Consider the following 14,039-nt stretch of genomic DNA (forward strand, 5'->3'; position numbering starts at 1 on the left):
ACCTGCTCCCCAGGAAAAACTCAACTGTGTGCTCAGCATCAAAACAGGGGCTCCACGCTGGGCCAGGGGGAGCCTCTGAAGCCACTTTCTCACCCACCCTAGGTGTGGTGGAGAGGGGGCTGGACTGTGGCTGGTCTGCCCAGCCAGGTGAAATCAGGCACTCAAATGGGGTACCCCCATCCTCTGATCTCACAATCCCACCTCTAAGCAGCTGCCTGAGGGAAAGGACCCGAAATACATATTTGTAGCCAGAGTCATTGATCTCAGCGTGCTTACAATGGTAACAGATTAGAAATAACTAAAGTGTCCAGCCTCGGGGGCGGGATCTTGTATGTGTGGAATTGCCACTCAAGGGAGTAACATACGGATGTTAAACCTGATGTTTACACAGAATTTCTTGTCATAGAGGAAATCCCTCTGATGAGATGTTAGGTACAAAACTTGGAATTATAAGAGTATGTGCAGAACCCGGGCTCTGCAGTCAGACAGGTCTCAGGCTGAGGTGCAGGTAAATGAATGAGGCCCAGGGAAGCTGGAGGCACTCCATCCACAGTAAAGGCAGTAAAGGGGACGGTCGCATCAACTGTGCAAAACCATCCAATACACACATATGGAGGGCCGGGAGGAAGTGAACCCAGTTCTTCTCTCTGTGTAAATTATTTTTATGTATTTTATTTTATTTATTTTTTCTTTATATTTTATTTTTTCTTTATATTTCATTTTTTCTTTATTTCTTTATTTTATTTCACTGTTTTATCCAAATTTTCTCTAAAGAACATAATTTTAATTTTAAAGTGAAGCCAAATAACTTTATTCCTGTTTAATATACAAGGCTGGAGGTGCCCAGGTCCAGCCTGATGTCCCTGATTGCCTGGATCCCCATAAGGTTTAGGGAGGGGATATGAATGGTTGGGTGCTGCCCAGCCCCTCCTCCACACACCCCTGTAGACACATGGCCCACAGGGCCAGCCGAACTGGCGGCTTCTCCAGGGGGGTGATGGGTCCAGTGGGGCAGTGAGGAATGCACCCCGGGCAGAGGCTCAAGACGGAGGCAGGTGCAGTACTTATGTTGTTTTCTCATCAGAAGTGCGGGGGGTGGAGGCGGACCTCCTGGTGGGTGCCTGCTTGCCACTCACCCGGGCTGACTAACCTCGCTGAAGCACCTTCAGGCCTCTGGCCATACCAGGTGGGCGGCAGGAGCTGCCAGGGCCAGATCGGCTGCTGGCCTGGAGCTGAGGGCCCCTGACTCATGGGAACAATGACTCTTGTCTCCCCAGACCTCTCTTCTGGCTCTGCCTGAAGATAAGTCCCTTTGGTAACCGTGTTCCCAGTGTAGGGAACTATCACTATCAAAATCAGAAAGCTGTCACAGGCCTGGGTCGACCCCGACCTCTGCCATGTTCGCTGTGTGGCCTCGGGAAAATCACTTCCTCTGCGCCTTGTTTCCTCTTCTGCAAAATGGGGATCAAATCAAGACCTTTTTTTTTTTTTTTTGAGACGGAGTCTAGCTCTGTCGCCCAGGCTGGAGTGCAGTGGCCGGATCTCAGCTCACTGCAAGCTCCGCCTCCCGGGTTTACGCCATTCTCCTGGCTCAGCCTCCCGAGTAGCTGGGACTACAGGCACCGCCACCTCGCCCGGCTAGTTTTTTGTCTTTTTTAGTAGAGACGGGGTTTCACCGTGTTAACCAGGATGGTCTCGATCTCCTGACCTTGTGATCCGCCCGTCTCGGCCTCCCAAAGTGCTGGGATTACAGGCTTGAGCCACCGCGCCCGGCCAAGACCTTTCTTACAAGGTTGTTGAGAGAATGGAATGAGACGGCACCATAGTGAATCCTCGCAGTCCCAGTGTACAGTGTGAACTAATTAATCACTGCTCCCTCCCTCTCTCTGTTCCCCAAGGCACGTCCTTTCCTTATTCTGACGATAAGCCTGAATTCCCAGTGTGGCCACTCTAGGACCCAACCTGGACCTGCTGCTCTCCCCCATCAAAGTTCTTGGCTTGAGACTCATTCCCTCAGATATAGGTGCTGATGTGTCTGTCAATGGCTGTGCCCAGCAACTGGAGGAAAACAGTGGACTACACCATCACAGGGTCTTCCCAAACATGACAGGAATCAAGAGAGTATAGACAATGATCAGGGACCCTAAGGTATGCCTCAGCTCACTCCACATTAGCAGAGGCCCCGCTTGCCACAGTCCCCAGACACAGGAGGGCAGGCAGGCTGGGGAACTGCTGGCCAGCAAGAGGGACCCGTGGTGTGGAGAAGGAGGAACTTCCTTCGGCCTGCAGAGACGAAAGACCCAGCCTGGGCTGAACCCTCGCTCTGCCACCATCAGCTGTGTGACCTGGGGTCCTTGGCATCATCTCGATGAATCTCCTCACCTGCAAAGAGGATAAACAATAGCAACTGGTGGATTTGTTGTGTGATAGGCACATGAAGGAGACTCAGGAATTCTATTCTACTAGGAATGGTGCAATTACGGTGCAATTACAGTGCAAAGGCTATTGAAGGCCAACCACTTTTCTGAAGTCCCTTTAGGCCTACATAAGCTCTGATAAGATACCTGCCACACTCACGGTGGTGCTTCGTAGACAGTAAGCCTTCCAAAGAAAGGGCTGCCGGCCGGGCGCGGTAGCTCACGCCTGTGATCCCAGCACTTTGGGATGCCAAGGCGGGCAAATCGCGGGGTCAAGAGATGGAGACCATCCTGGCCGACATGGTAAAATCCTGTTTCTACTAAAAATACAAAAATTAGCTAGGCATGATGGCGCGTGCCTATAAACCCAGCTACTTGGGAGGCTGAGGCAGGAGAATTGCTTGAACCTGGGAGATGGAGGTTGCAGCGAGCCGAGATCACACCGCTGCACTCCAGCCTGGGTGACAGAGCAAGACTCTAGCTCAAAAAAAAAATAAAAATAAATAAATAAATAAATAAATAAATAAATAAATGAAAAGAAAAGAAAGAAAGGGCTGCCATGAAACTCATTATACTTAGGCAAAAGCAGCCTGGGGCCACTCCCTAAGGCCACAGAGCCGGAAGATGGGGAGTTAGGGTGTGAGCAGGGGCTTTCCCATCCATGACCCTAGAAGGCCCTCCCCCTACACCCACTCACTCCTGCAACCACCACCCAGCCTTCTGCAGCCACAGTGTTGTGCGAAGTTCTCCCAAGCTCGGTGAGGCTCCCTGGGGACTCCCTTTGGCATCCCGAGGAGCCCCTAAGCATCAGTGCCTACAGGCAGGGAATGCACAGGAAAATGCGGTAGGAGAGACACAGTCCGTCACCTACCAGTCCCAGCCTCGAAGCTCATTCCATCATTCTTTTATTTTACCAAGCAGGTAGGATTGCAACTGGAGAGACTGGGAAAGGAAATCCAAATGGGAGGCAAGACCCAGGCAAAGGTGTGGAGGCTGGACAGGGAGAGACCACCAGGAATTCAGGGGTGGGAATTCAGCCGCGGGGAGCCTAGGTTCAGGCAAGGTTAAGGAGAAGGAAAGTTTATCCCCATGTCTGACCTACCCCTTCAACCTTGCCCCCACTGGCCCCAGCAGCCCTGCCCAGTGCTGCCTGCTCCTTGGGGGACAGGGGTGGTGTTTGCAGCCCCCTTAATATCTTCCCTTGGGCACATATCAGCATTTCACCTGCTCCCTGGCAGAGTAGGCTGTGTGATAAGAAATCCAGGAAGTTCAATAAACTTGGAGCGCTTGGCCACCACCGTGGCTTATGCCAGAATAAACAGGGCCTGGCGTGGGGTTGCAAGGCCCTGTCCCAGGGCAAACACTGCCTTTTGCCAAATAGGGAGTTGTTTTTGCAAAGGCAAGTGTGTACCTGGGGAGCAGGAGAAGAGCAGTTCCGCCAAGCCCCTTGACCACTTGCCCCAACTGGGCTCTGACATCAGTTCTTAGTAATAACCTCAGGGGCCAGAGGGGAGACTCTCACGGCCATTAGTGAAAGATACAAAGTTGTTACAAAACAAAAAAGGAAGGAGAATGAGTAATCTCAGTCATAAAGCTCCCAAACCGCAGTTCAAACCCGCTCAGGTAATCTGTGCATCATGCTTCCTGCAGTCTCCCGTGTTGCCAATACCTCATCTGGCTTGATCTTAAAGTGCCCTGTGAGGTTGGCAGGGAGGGGAGGATAAGCCAGCCCCACTGACTGGGAAAATGAGGGACAGAGCACCTAAGAAAGGTTCAGGTTCACGTGGAAGAGCAGAGAAGGCCAGGCCTGGCTGGATTTAAGCAGTTGCTCCACTGCACACCTTAGGCAGGTCCTCTGGGCTCTGGGAGTCTCAGTTTCCTCCCATGTAAAATGAGGCTTGCAACTGCTACCCACAGATAGGTCCTGGGTTTCTTTCGGGTAAGACTTTTGAAGGCCTTTAGCCCTGCACTCGGCCTGTGCAGACTCTCAGGAAAACAAGTTTCTGTCTTGGGCCTAGGGTACCACACCAACTAGGGGCACAGTGGCCTTTCCAACACCCCATCGGTAAGCCGAGCAAACAAAACATTCGCTTCAGGAGGTGCTGTAAGTGTGCAAGAAAAGTTGTCTGCCTGTGACACACACCCTCATTGCACAATGACCGGGACATAAGAGTGCTCATGTGTGTGCGTGCTCGTGTGCACACACGCCCGCTCTCCAGAGGCCCTCGCGCCAGCAGTTGCGTCACACATCACAGGCAGCTCCTTTGTATCCTGCAATAAAGTCATTTAATGCTAATGATGAAATTTATGCCCTACAGTGCTCGTTATTAATAGGAATTAGATGTATTTCAGGTAACAAAACAGTGAGTAATGTGGGCAATAAACACAGCATGCCAACCCGACCCGTGGTGGGACTGACATGGTTCACGCTTGCCCCTCCAGAAAGAGCCACTCTCCCACAGCAATTACAGATTAATAAATCACGTCGTGGCTCTAAAGCTGGCCCCCAGTGGCACAGGACTCAGGATTCACCTTTAGAGCTACCAGTGTGTCCCACGTCTTTTTCTTCCTCATGATTTCGAAAGCATCTATTCACTGTCATCACACCCTCCCCTTATATTCACTTGTAGCCTACTCACTCTATCCAACCCCTCAACACCAGACACCCACTCACATCCTGACACCTTAGTTTGTGCCAGACCCCGCAGAACTAGAGGTAGACCCAGAGATAACCCATAGATACACACACAAACGGACACACACTCTGAGTTGCACAAAGATATGTGTGCACACAGACCTGTGCCCACAGAGGTCTCAACCACACATGCACATGTGTGTCTCAAGGCTTAATTGTCACCTCCTCTGTGAAGCAAGAGCCTCATCAGAGAACTCATAGTCAGGAGAGCCTGGGTTATGTTGCTGTAACAAGTAACCCCAGATCCTGGTAGTTTTTGGCAGTCAGGTGGAGGCTCTGCTCCACACAGTCACTTGGGGATTCAGGCTGCCGGCAGCTCCATCATTTTGCACCCCGAGCAGCTAGAATGTCCTCAGTGGCTGTGGCAGGGGAAGAGAAAAGGCAGAGGGTGAAGCCTCGGGCTAAAGGGAAGTGTCACCTGTGCCATGTTTCATTGGCCAGAATTAGTCACATGACCCCACCAAACTGCAGGGGCACTGGGAAGTATAGTCTTCTATGTTTGCATTCTGTATCTGGAAGTCAGAAATGAGTTTCCCGGGGCTAAAATCAAGGCATCAGTAGGACTTGTTCCTTTGGAAGTCTCCAAGGGTGCTCATATTCCTTGGCTTGTGGCTCACCCCTTTCCCCCATTTTCAAAACCACAGAATAGCATCTTCTGTTCCCTGTGACCTCTTGCTTTCCTCTCACAAGGACCCTCGTGCCCACCCTGGTAATCCAGGATAACCACCCCTCTCAAGGTCCGTGTCTTCATCACATCTGCAAAGGCCCTTTTGGCATGTGAGGTCACATCCACAGTTTTGGGGGAATAGGACGTGGCTATCTGTTATGGACTGAATGTTTGTGTCACCCCAAAATTCCAGTGTTGACATCCTACCCCACACTGTGATGGTGTTAGGAGATGGGGCCGTTGGGAGGTGATGAGGTCAAGAAGCTGGAGCCCCCACGATGGGATGAGCAGTCTTAGAAGAAGAGGCAGGAGAGTTTGCCATGGCTCACTCTGCTCTCTTCCACGGGTGTGCACAGCAAGAAGACAGCCATCTGTGAGCCCAGAAGAGACCCTCCCCAGAACCCAACCATCCTGGCACACTGACCTCAGACTTCCAGCCTCCAGAATCGTGAGACTTAAATATCTGCTGTTAAAGCCACCCAGTCTATAAAGTTCTGTTCTAGCAGCCTGAACTAAGACACCTTTGGGGGGCACATCATTCTGCTTAGCACAGCATACAGAAGGGAGAGAGACGGCACAGTGTTTTGAGGATACACAGCACTGCCCCTGCCATCCGGCTCTCCTCCCCTGTGCTGTCACTGCCCACGCAGCCTCTCCAGAGAAGCAGTCACCCTCTGTAGGGGCAGGTGCCAGCCATGAGCATCTCTGCCCAGCAGATGCCTGTCAGATAGCAGGGGCCTGAGAAGGCCTATAAGAAGGGAGAAAAGAAGAAAAATATGAATGAATGATTTTGGCAAGATCAACGGTTGTGTGAAGATAGAAATAGCATGAAAGAAAGTGGATTCTAATGAACACAGAGGCAACCACATGACACAGAGCCAACAGGGGAAGGGGATGGCCCCGAAGTGGAGGTTCTGAGGGGACCAGTGGTGTTTCATGCCCAGACATGGAGGAATGGTGAGCACAAGAAGTTTGGAAAGAAAGGAGAGAGGGAGGCAGAAGAAGGAAGCCCTTAGTCTGAGCCAGGCACTGTGCTAGGCATCTTACCACCAGCGCTCCCTAAGGTCTGCACAACACGCTGGCACTCAGTGTCCTGCAGATGAAGGGACTGAGACTCAGGAAGAAGTCCCTGATCCAAGTTCACATGGCTGGACAGTCTGTTGTGCCAGGATTTACAGGCCTTGCTTGGCTGGTTCTGAAACCAGCTGCCATCCCAGGACACCCAGCTCTGTGGCAAGCATCGACACACTTACAGTGGCCTTACTGTCCCCACCTCTTTAGGCCTCAGATCCTTCATCTGGAAAATGAAGAGGTTGGGCTAGGTGATCTCCAAGCTGCCTCTCAGCTCCAGCCTCCTTAGGTCCTTGGGCAGCTCTAAATCAGAATGGGCTTCCTGGAGGGGCTGGGGGGTCTGAACTTCCTCCCACTGACAACAGACACACAGTTCCATCTGTGTTGCCAAGACAATCCAGGGCAAGGAGGGAGAGGCCCACGGCAGAGATGACTCCATGCCCTAAAAATGAGTATCATAGCAGCCCACAGGATTGTGCAAGCTGCCCGTGAGGCTGCCAGTCGGCCTGGCCCGGAGGAGGGCTGTTTACACTTCCCAAGTGTGTTTGCAGTTAACTCCATCCGCCTGGCCCGTGTGCACAGCCCTCAGGGCTGCCAGCAGCGTCTATGTGGAGACAACAGGAACGGATCTCACACCAGACCCTTTATCTCAGACACCAGACACCCATTTGTTCATTCATTCATTCATTCATTCACATACTTGTTCATTTCCTCATTCATTCCCATAGGGTTTGCCAGGCATTGTGCAAGGCACTGGGGACTCAGAGGTAAACAAGATAATGCTCTGAGAAGTCTCCAAGACCCAAAAACCTCGAAGCACAGTGAGGCACTAAATATAGAGAATGAATCTCCCGGCCAGGTTGTTGGACTGAGTTACGTGCTTGGAGTTCAGGGAACACAGGGCAGGAGACTTCAGTATCTTCCTATGGAAAATACTTCACTACTAGTTGAAAAATCAAAGAAGACAATAACTCTACACTCCATTGTCTTTGGAAATATGTTTTCTCATGAATGTGGATATGTGAAAATGTCACTTTCAAAGTTTTAAAATCCCACACTTGAAGCCTGGCCAGAAAAAAACAACCTTAGTTACTTTTAGGACTCCCTGGTTCTGAGGTCAAGCAAAGGGTCTGGGGTTTGCACAATTTGCTAGGCACCAGGGAAGGTTCCTCAGAGGTCCCGGTTCTCCCAGCTAGCTCCCTCCTTGACTCCCCATGACTGGGGCCAGGTTGAGGGCTCAGAATGCTGGAGCGTGGCTGTGTTTTGACTCCAGCTTCCCTGGACAGACAGCAACTTTTGGAAAACCATGCCACATCACAAGGCACTGCTATGGAAAGGGCTTAGGTCAGGCCTCCGGGACTTGGGCTCTCTTCCCAGATACTAGAAACCTTCTTTTTCCCTTTTCCTTCCCACTCACCTTTTTTTTTTTTTTTGGTGTTTTCTTTCTTGGCCTTCTTCTTTCACAAAGGACAGGAAAGGATGTTGCCTGCAAGTAGATTCAGGCAAATATCTGCAAATGCCCCTGAGACTAGGAAACAGAAAGAAGTCTGGCTACGTATATGGGACATTGAAAGGAAAAATACATAAATTCATATTTCAACAAATTATCTGCCTTGCACAGAAATAACTAACTAATTTTATTTGTCATTTCTTTAGGATATATTTCCAGGAGTAAAACCAAGACATCAGCACATTTTGAAGAATGCTTTTCAAGTTGCTTTTCTAAAGGTTTATACCAATTTACCCTCCCGCCAGCAGTGTGCAAATGTTGTCTAGTTCACCACACTATCACCGGCATCAAATGTGAGGATATTTTACTTTTTCTGTCTTTGAGCATTTTGTAAACTGAAGAAATTTATTTTCAAACTATTTGCATTCATGTCACTCGCTGATTTTACAAGTACTTTATTTCCAACAATCCCTTTAAATACAAAATGTCCTGTTACAGTGTGAGTAGATAGACCCTCGGGATGCCTCAGATTTTACTAGGTCACTAATAACATGTCCTTCCAAGTGTCTTTTCTCACCCAAGGCACCTTTCCCACTTTGACTGGGCAATTCTAATTGGTGCTTCCGTGTCTCCCCACTTTCAGAAATCCTCAGTGCAGTCCCTAGCAAGGAGGCTGCCCAATGGCCTGATTCATTCCTGGATTATTAAATCCACCACCTCATGCTGTGGGAGGCGGGGGCAGGCTTGTGTGCCTCGGGCCTCACTGAACCTCAAGGAGCCTCAGTTTCCTCCACAGCAGTTAGAATGGTGCCTGTCGCTTGGGGTTGGGTGGGCGTGAGGCAAGATAAAATCTGAAAAGTGTTCAGTAAGCGCCCAGCACTTGGCACACACTCAGTGAACTTTAGCTAGTATATTGTTATTATTACTATTATTATTCTCCTTCTCTCTCTGGAAAGCAAGGAAATTACTTTTATCTCTGGATCTCTGGTTGTTGGCCCAGAATATCTAAATAGATCAATCAAACTGCATATTGAGTAAGCATTTCTCTGCCCTTGGCACCAGCTTTCCATATGTAAGACTGGGCTGTGAGTACTACAGTACTATCTTCTCTGGCAGGTGGCTGCTTGGATGACTCCACTCCAGTTCCCACACCTCCCACCCATGCTTGCCTGGCCCTGCCAATGACACTGGAGAAGAACATCCAGGTATTTGCATTCCCAGCATCCTTTGCTGCCAGGAGTGGCCATGTGACCCACTTTTGGCCAATGAGACACCAACAAGGGGCTCCTGGGAGACCCTCTACTTTCCCATGGAGCCAAGGCTGCCATCTTGCCACCACAAGGCAACGAGGAGGCCCACATGCTAAGGACGATGAACAGCAAGCTGGAAAGAGCCCAGTACTTGGCATCACCAGCAGCTGACCAAGACCAGCAACCACTCATTTTCAGAATTATGATGTTAGGAAAATAAACCTAATTTTGTTTAAGCCACAGTGAGTTGAGATTCCTGTTAAGTGAAGCCAAACATTTCTATCTGATACCCATGAACTTGCTTTAAGGTGCTCATCAAATATTACACTCCCTACTTACCTTTTCTTCTTTCTCTTTAAAAGCCCCTTTGCTGGTCCTTTGGGAAAGCCAAGGGGCCCAGGAACTCACCACGTGTTTGAATCAGGGGTCTGATGCTGAAGAAGCCAGCAGGAGCATAACTTACCCTAAGAATTTCTCACCTTCTCTACCCCAAATAGGGGCTGGGGATCAAGGACATCCAGAGCGCTAACATGAGAGGAGCATGCCCAGGAAAGCCAAGGAACAGACCAGAAGATACAGCCCAGGAGACCCCAGGGTCACAGGCTCAGGCCCTTGGGCCAGCTGGGTGCTTAGGGCTACACCCTTTGTGAGGCCCCCACCCCGGCTCCCTGCAGCCCAAGGGAAAGGGCTATCTGCTAGTGACCAAGTGGGCATGATGGGTCTCCTGTGTCTTTGACTCCACCAGACTCGCACAGCTTCGTTCAGGGAATAAAGAACCTGCAATCTACCCTTTCTTTCTTTCTTTCTTTCTTTTTTCTGAGACAGAGTCTCACTCTGTTGCCCAAGCGGGAGTGCAATGGCACGATCCCAGCTGACTGCAACCTCCGCCTCCCAAGTAGCTGGGATTACAGGCATGGGCCACCATGCCCAGCTAATGTTTTGTGTTTTTAGTAGAGATGGAGTTTCACCATGTTGGCCAGGATGGTCTCGATCTCCTGACCTCAGGCGATCCACCCGCCTCGGCCTCCCAAAGTACTGGGAGAACTTGCCCTTTCTAAAGCCCTAAAAGCTAATGTTTGAGTGTCTGCTATACATCAGGTTCTTTTCATCTTCATGAAAGTCATTTGATACAAGATTTCACATCCTCATTCATAAATGAGAAAACTGAAGGATCGAGAGGTCAAATGGTTGGCCCAAGGTCACACTGCTTGGAAGCGGGGGAGTTCTGTTTCCCTCCCAGAGATAACCACCCCACAATAATATGTTGCTTCAGAGGCTATTTTATTCAGTCTCCCAGACAGGCACTGTTCATTGCCATCTGAGAGCCTTTGTCCCAGCTCTGCCTGTCCCTCCAGCCTGGAATACCCTCTGTCCTCCACTGGCATTTTGTTCCAGCTTCAAGACTCAGCCTCACTCTCTCCCTAATCATAAATAGCCACCACTTACGGAAAGCACACCACAATATTTTACAACAGTCCTACCCGACAGGTCCCTGTGTCCCCTGCTTTCCAGATGAGGAAAATGAGGCTCAGAAAGGAGCGTTTGCTGGCCTCTGTCACACAGCTAGTAAGGGGGGCGACCAGAAGGCAAAGCCAGCTCTGCCGGGGCAATGTCCTCAGAAGAACCGAGAGAGGGAGGGGTTGCTTCCAGGTCAAGGTCAGGCCTCCAAAACAAATGCTTGGTCTGGGCCCTTCTCTCCTCCCCCACACTTGGCCCTGCAAATTGGCTTTGACCTTTCATGCCCCTGCCTTTGAGCTTCTCCCCATTCAATTGAAATCACAAAGGAAGAAAAGAGGGCTGGCAAGAGGGAAAGGCCCCTCCTGGCCCAGGCCCAGGTCCCCAGCCACGCCCCCGCAGGCGCATCAAGCCCTCCAGGGTCTGTTTGCACAGTTGGGGTGCTGCACTAGGAACCCCACCTCCGGGAGAAAGGCACCACGAGGTCATCTGTTTACTCTGGGATTAGCGGCTCCCCGCGGGAGTTCTTTTCCTACGAGATGAAAAGAAAGCGGACAATCTGTCAGGTAAACAGGCCGCATTGTTCCCAGCCATGTCGGGGGGCCCCTTTGTGGGCCGGGCCTTTGAGATCGGTTGCTCCCTTGCACAGGGAGAGAGCTTACTTAAAGGGAATGGAACGGAATGGGAGGCCCCAGCTGGTGGGCAGGTCGCCTGCTGCTGATACAGGGAGGGACAGAGGGCTTGGACAATTCCGGCTTTTCCTTAGCTGCTCTCCTTGCAAGCCCCTTCCTCCCCATGGGTCTCTTGATGAGTCCAACAAGACGGGCACGGAGCCCGATCTCACAGATGGGGAAGCTGAGGCCAGCGGCAGCTTCCCCCCGCCGCACAGAAGAGAGCTCCTGGCATTCCAGCAGGGGGTGGCTGGAGGAAAACCAGGGACCTGGTCTAACCACCTCACTCTTCAGATGGGGAATAGCTGGAGACACAGGAATTGGCAGAGCACGATTTCTGCACTGGAGGCTTCCCCATGTATCCCTGCTGGGTAGCGGGGAACACTTGGGAGCGACGACCATCCCCACCAGTGGGCTGTCAGTTTTATGGATTCCCAGAATATTTAACAGCTGAGTGGATGGGACTGGTCAAGGCCAGCCTGGTTTCCTCCCACATCTACCCATAAGGTATCTTCCTGGGAAGCAGGGAAGACAGTGCAAGCCTCGCCCCGCAAGTGCATGAGTGCCTGGGAGTCAGGACTCCTGTATTTGGGTGGCCCTGACTCCAGTTTGCTCTGTGACCCCAGACAAGCCACTCACCCTCTCTGGACCATCCATCAAACAAGAGATAAAAGATACTCTCCAGGGGCTAACCCTTCCCCTTTGGACCGTGAGAAAATCTAGGGAGGGCACAGGCATCCATCCATGAGGACAGGATGGAGGAGGGACTACCTAAACCCCTGTCCATCTCTGACTTCCGAGAGGCCTGTGAGGCAGTAGGGGCAGCGCCTGGTCCAGCCACCATCCTCTGGGCAGGGTGCTGTCATGGGAAGAGAGCACTGTGGTGAGGTGGTGAGAACGTGTGCCCCGGGTCACCCTGACCAGTCCAATTGCAGCCTCTCACTCACCAGAGGCCCAACCTTGGGCAAGTGACTCAGCCTCTTGGTCTGTGAAATGGCCCCCATGAGGCCTCCTCAGCCTGGGGGGCTCCACGGCGGAAGGGTTCCAGGAAGGCGGGAGTTGGGGCTGTTCTTACCCCTGCCAGGAGGTCCTGTCCACCCTCTAGCTTCCCTCTCCCTGCCCCCCCGCCACTGCCCATTCCCAGGAAGGCACCTATTCTCTTTGCCACCCTGACGCCAAGTCACTGTTCAGCTTGTTGGCGACAGAGCCGGAAGCGTGGAAAAATCTCATGCTGCTCCCAAAGTCCAGGGAGAGCTCAAAGCAGGCTGCGTGGAAAAAGGCCCAGAGCTGTGGCCAGACACAGTAGTAGGCCCCGACCAACCACAGAGCCACCTTGACAGGAGCCAGGGCACTGTCCTGAGACGAGCCTCATCCCTGGAGGGCAGCAATGGACCATCCACGTGTCTAAGCCCCCATCACCAGCCGGGGCCCCAGTGACTCAGAGCCTGCTCTTCCTGAACTCGGCAGGAAGAAAACTGAAGGCCCGAAAGCCCCAGCCACACTATGACCTGGAGGGACACAGGGTGACAGCACCAAGCTCAGCCTTTCCTCTGAGGCTTCGCAGGACTGAATGAAGGCAAACTTCCCAACACTCCAAGCCACGGGACTGTCCTTCCTGGGGCCCTGACTGAGCTGTGATGGGCTGTGTGACCCTGGGTGAGTTACTTGCCTTCCCTGAGGCTCATCTCACCATACATAATAGAAAATGGAAACAGAAGGATGCCCATTGCACAGGTTTTGGGAAAGATTAAATCACATGTTTATAAAAGAGCCTGGCAAACATCAGTGGCTCCATGAATATTTGCGGTGTTTGAGTCCCCCACACTGCTTTCATGTCCCCTTTTCCTGCTCTTTCCCTTTTCCCATTAAGCTTCCCAAGCCTCCAACTGAAGCTGCAGTGTTGTTGGGGGCCAACATCATGGGAATCACAATGACCATAGTAACTATTTATTGCAAACATACTATGAGCCAGGCCATGTGCTAATAAGTGTTTTATCTCCATCATACAGAGAAGGCAACTGAGGCACAGAGCACTTAGATGCCCCTGGCTAGGAAGGGATAGAGTCAGGATTTGAATGAACCCAGTATAGATGCCCTTAGCCACGCTCTCTAGGGCGGTAATCAACTCTGATTTACAGAGCAAAACTGTGTGCCAGATGCATCACCTCCTGAATTCTACAAGCTGGGCGCTGCGGTCCCTGCCACAGAGGGGAAACACTTCAGCCCAGAAAGATCCAGTGTCTGAGTGTGCGTGGATGCACGGGAGGTCTGGGTGGTGGCCGACCTAGGCAGCTGGCAGGGAAGGGACTCCGTCCTGCATGCTCTGGGATTCCCTCCCTGCTCGCTACTGCCACCACAGGCAC

The 14,039-nt window shown here is 51.5% G+C and overlaps 1 pseudogene; it reads left to right on the forward strand.

Annotated features, from left to right (window-relative positions):
* The first annotated feature begins 10,511 nt into the window (after positions 1–10,511).
* LOC116269132 lies at positions 10,512–13,566 on the forward strand (annotated as a pseudogene).
* Positions 13,567–14,039: the final 473 nt, after the last annotated feature.

The sequence above is a fragment of the Papio anubis genome, chromosome 10 (assembly GCF_008728515.1).
Source record: "Papio anubis isolate 15944 chromosome 10, Panubis1.0, whole genome shotgun sequence".
Lineage (NCBI taxonomy): Eukaryota > Metazoa > Chordata > Mammalia > Primates > Cercopithecidae > Papio > Papio anubis.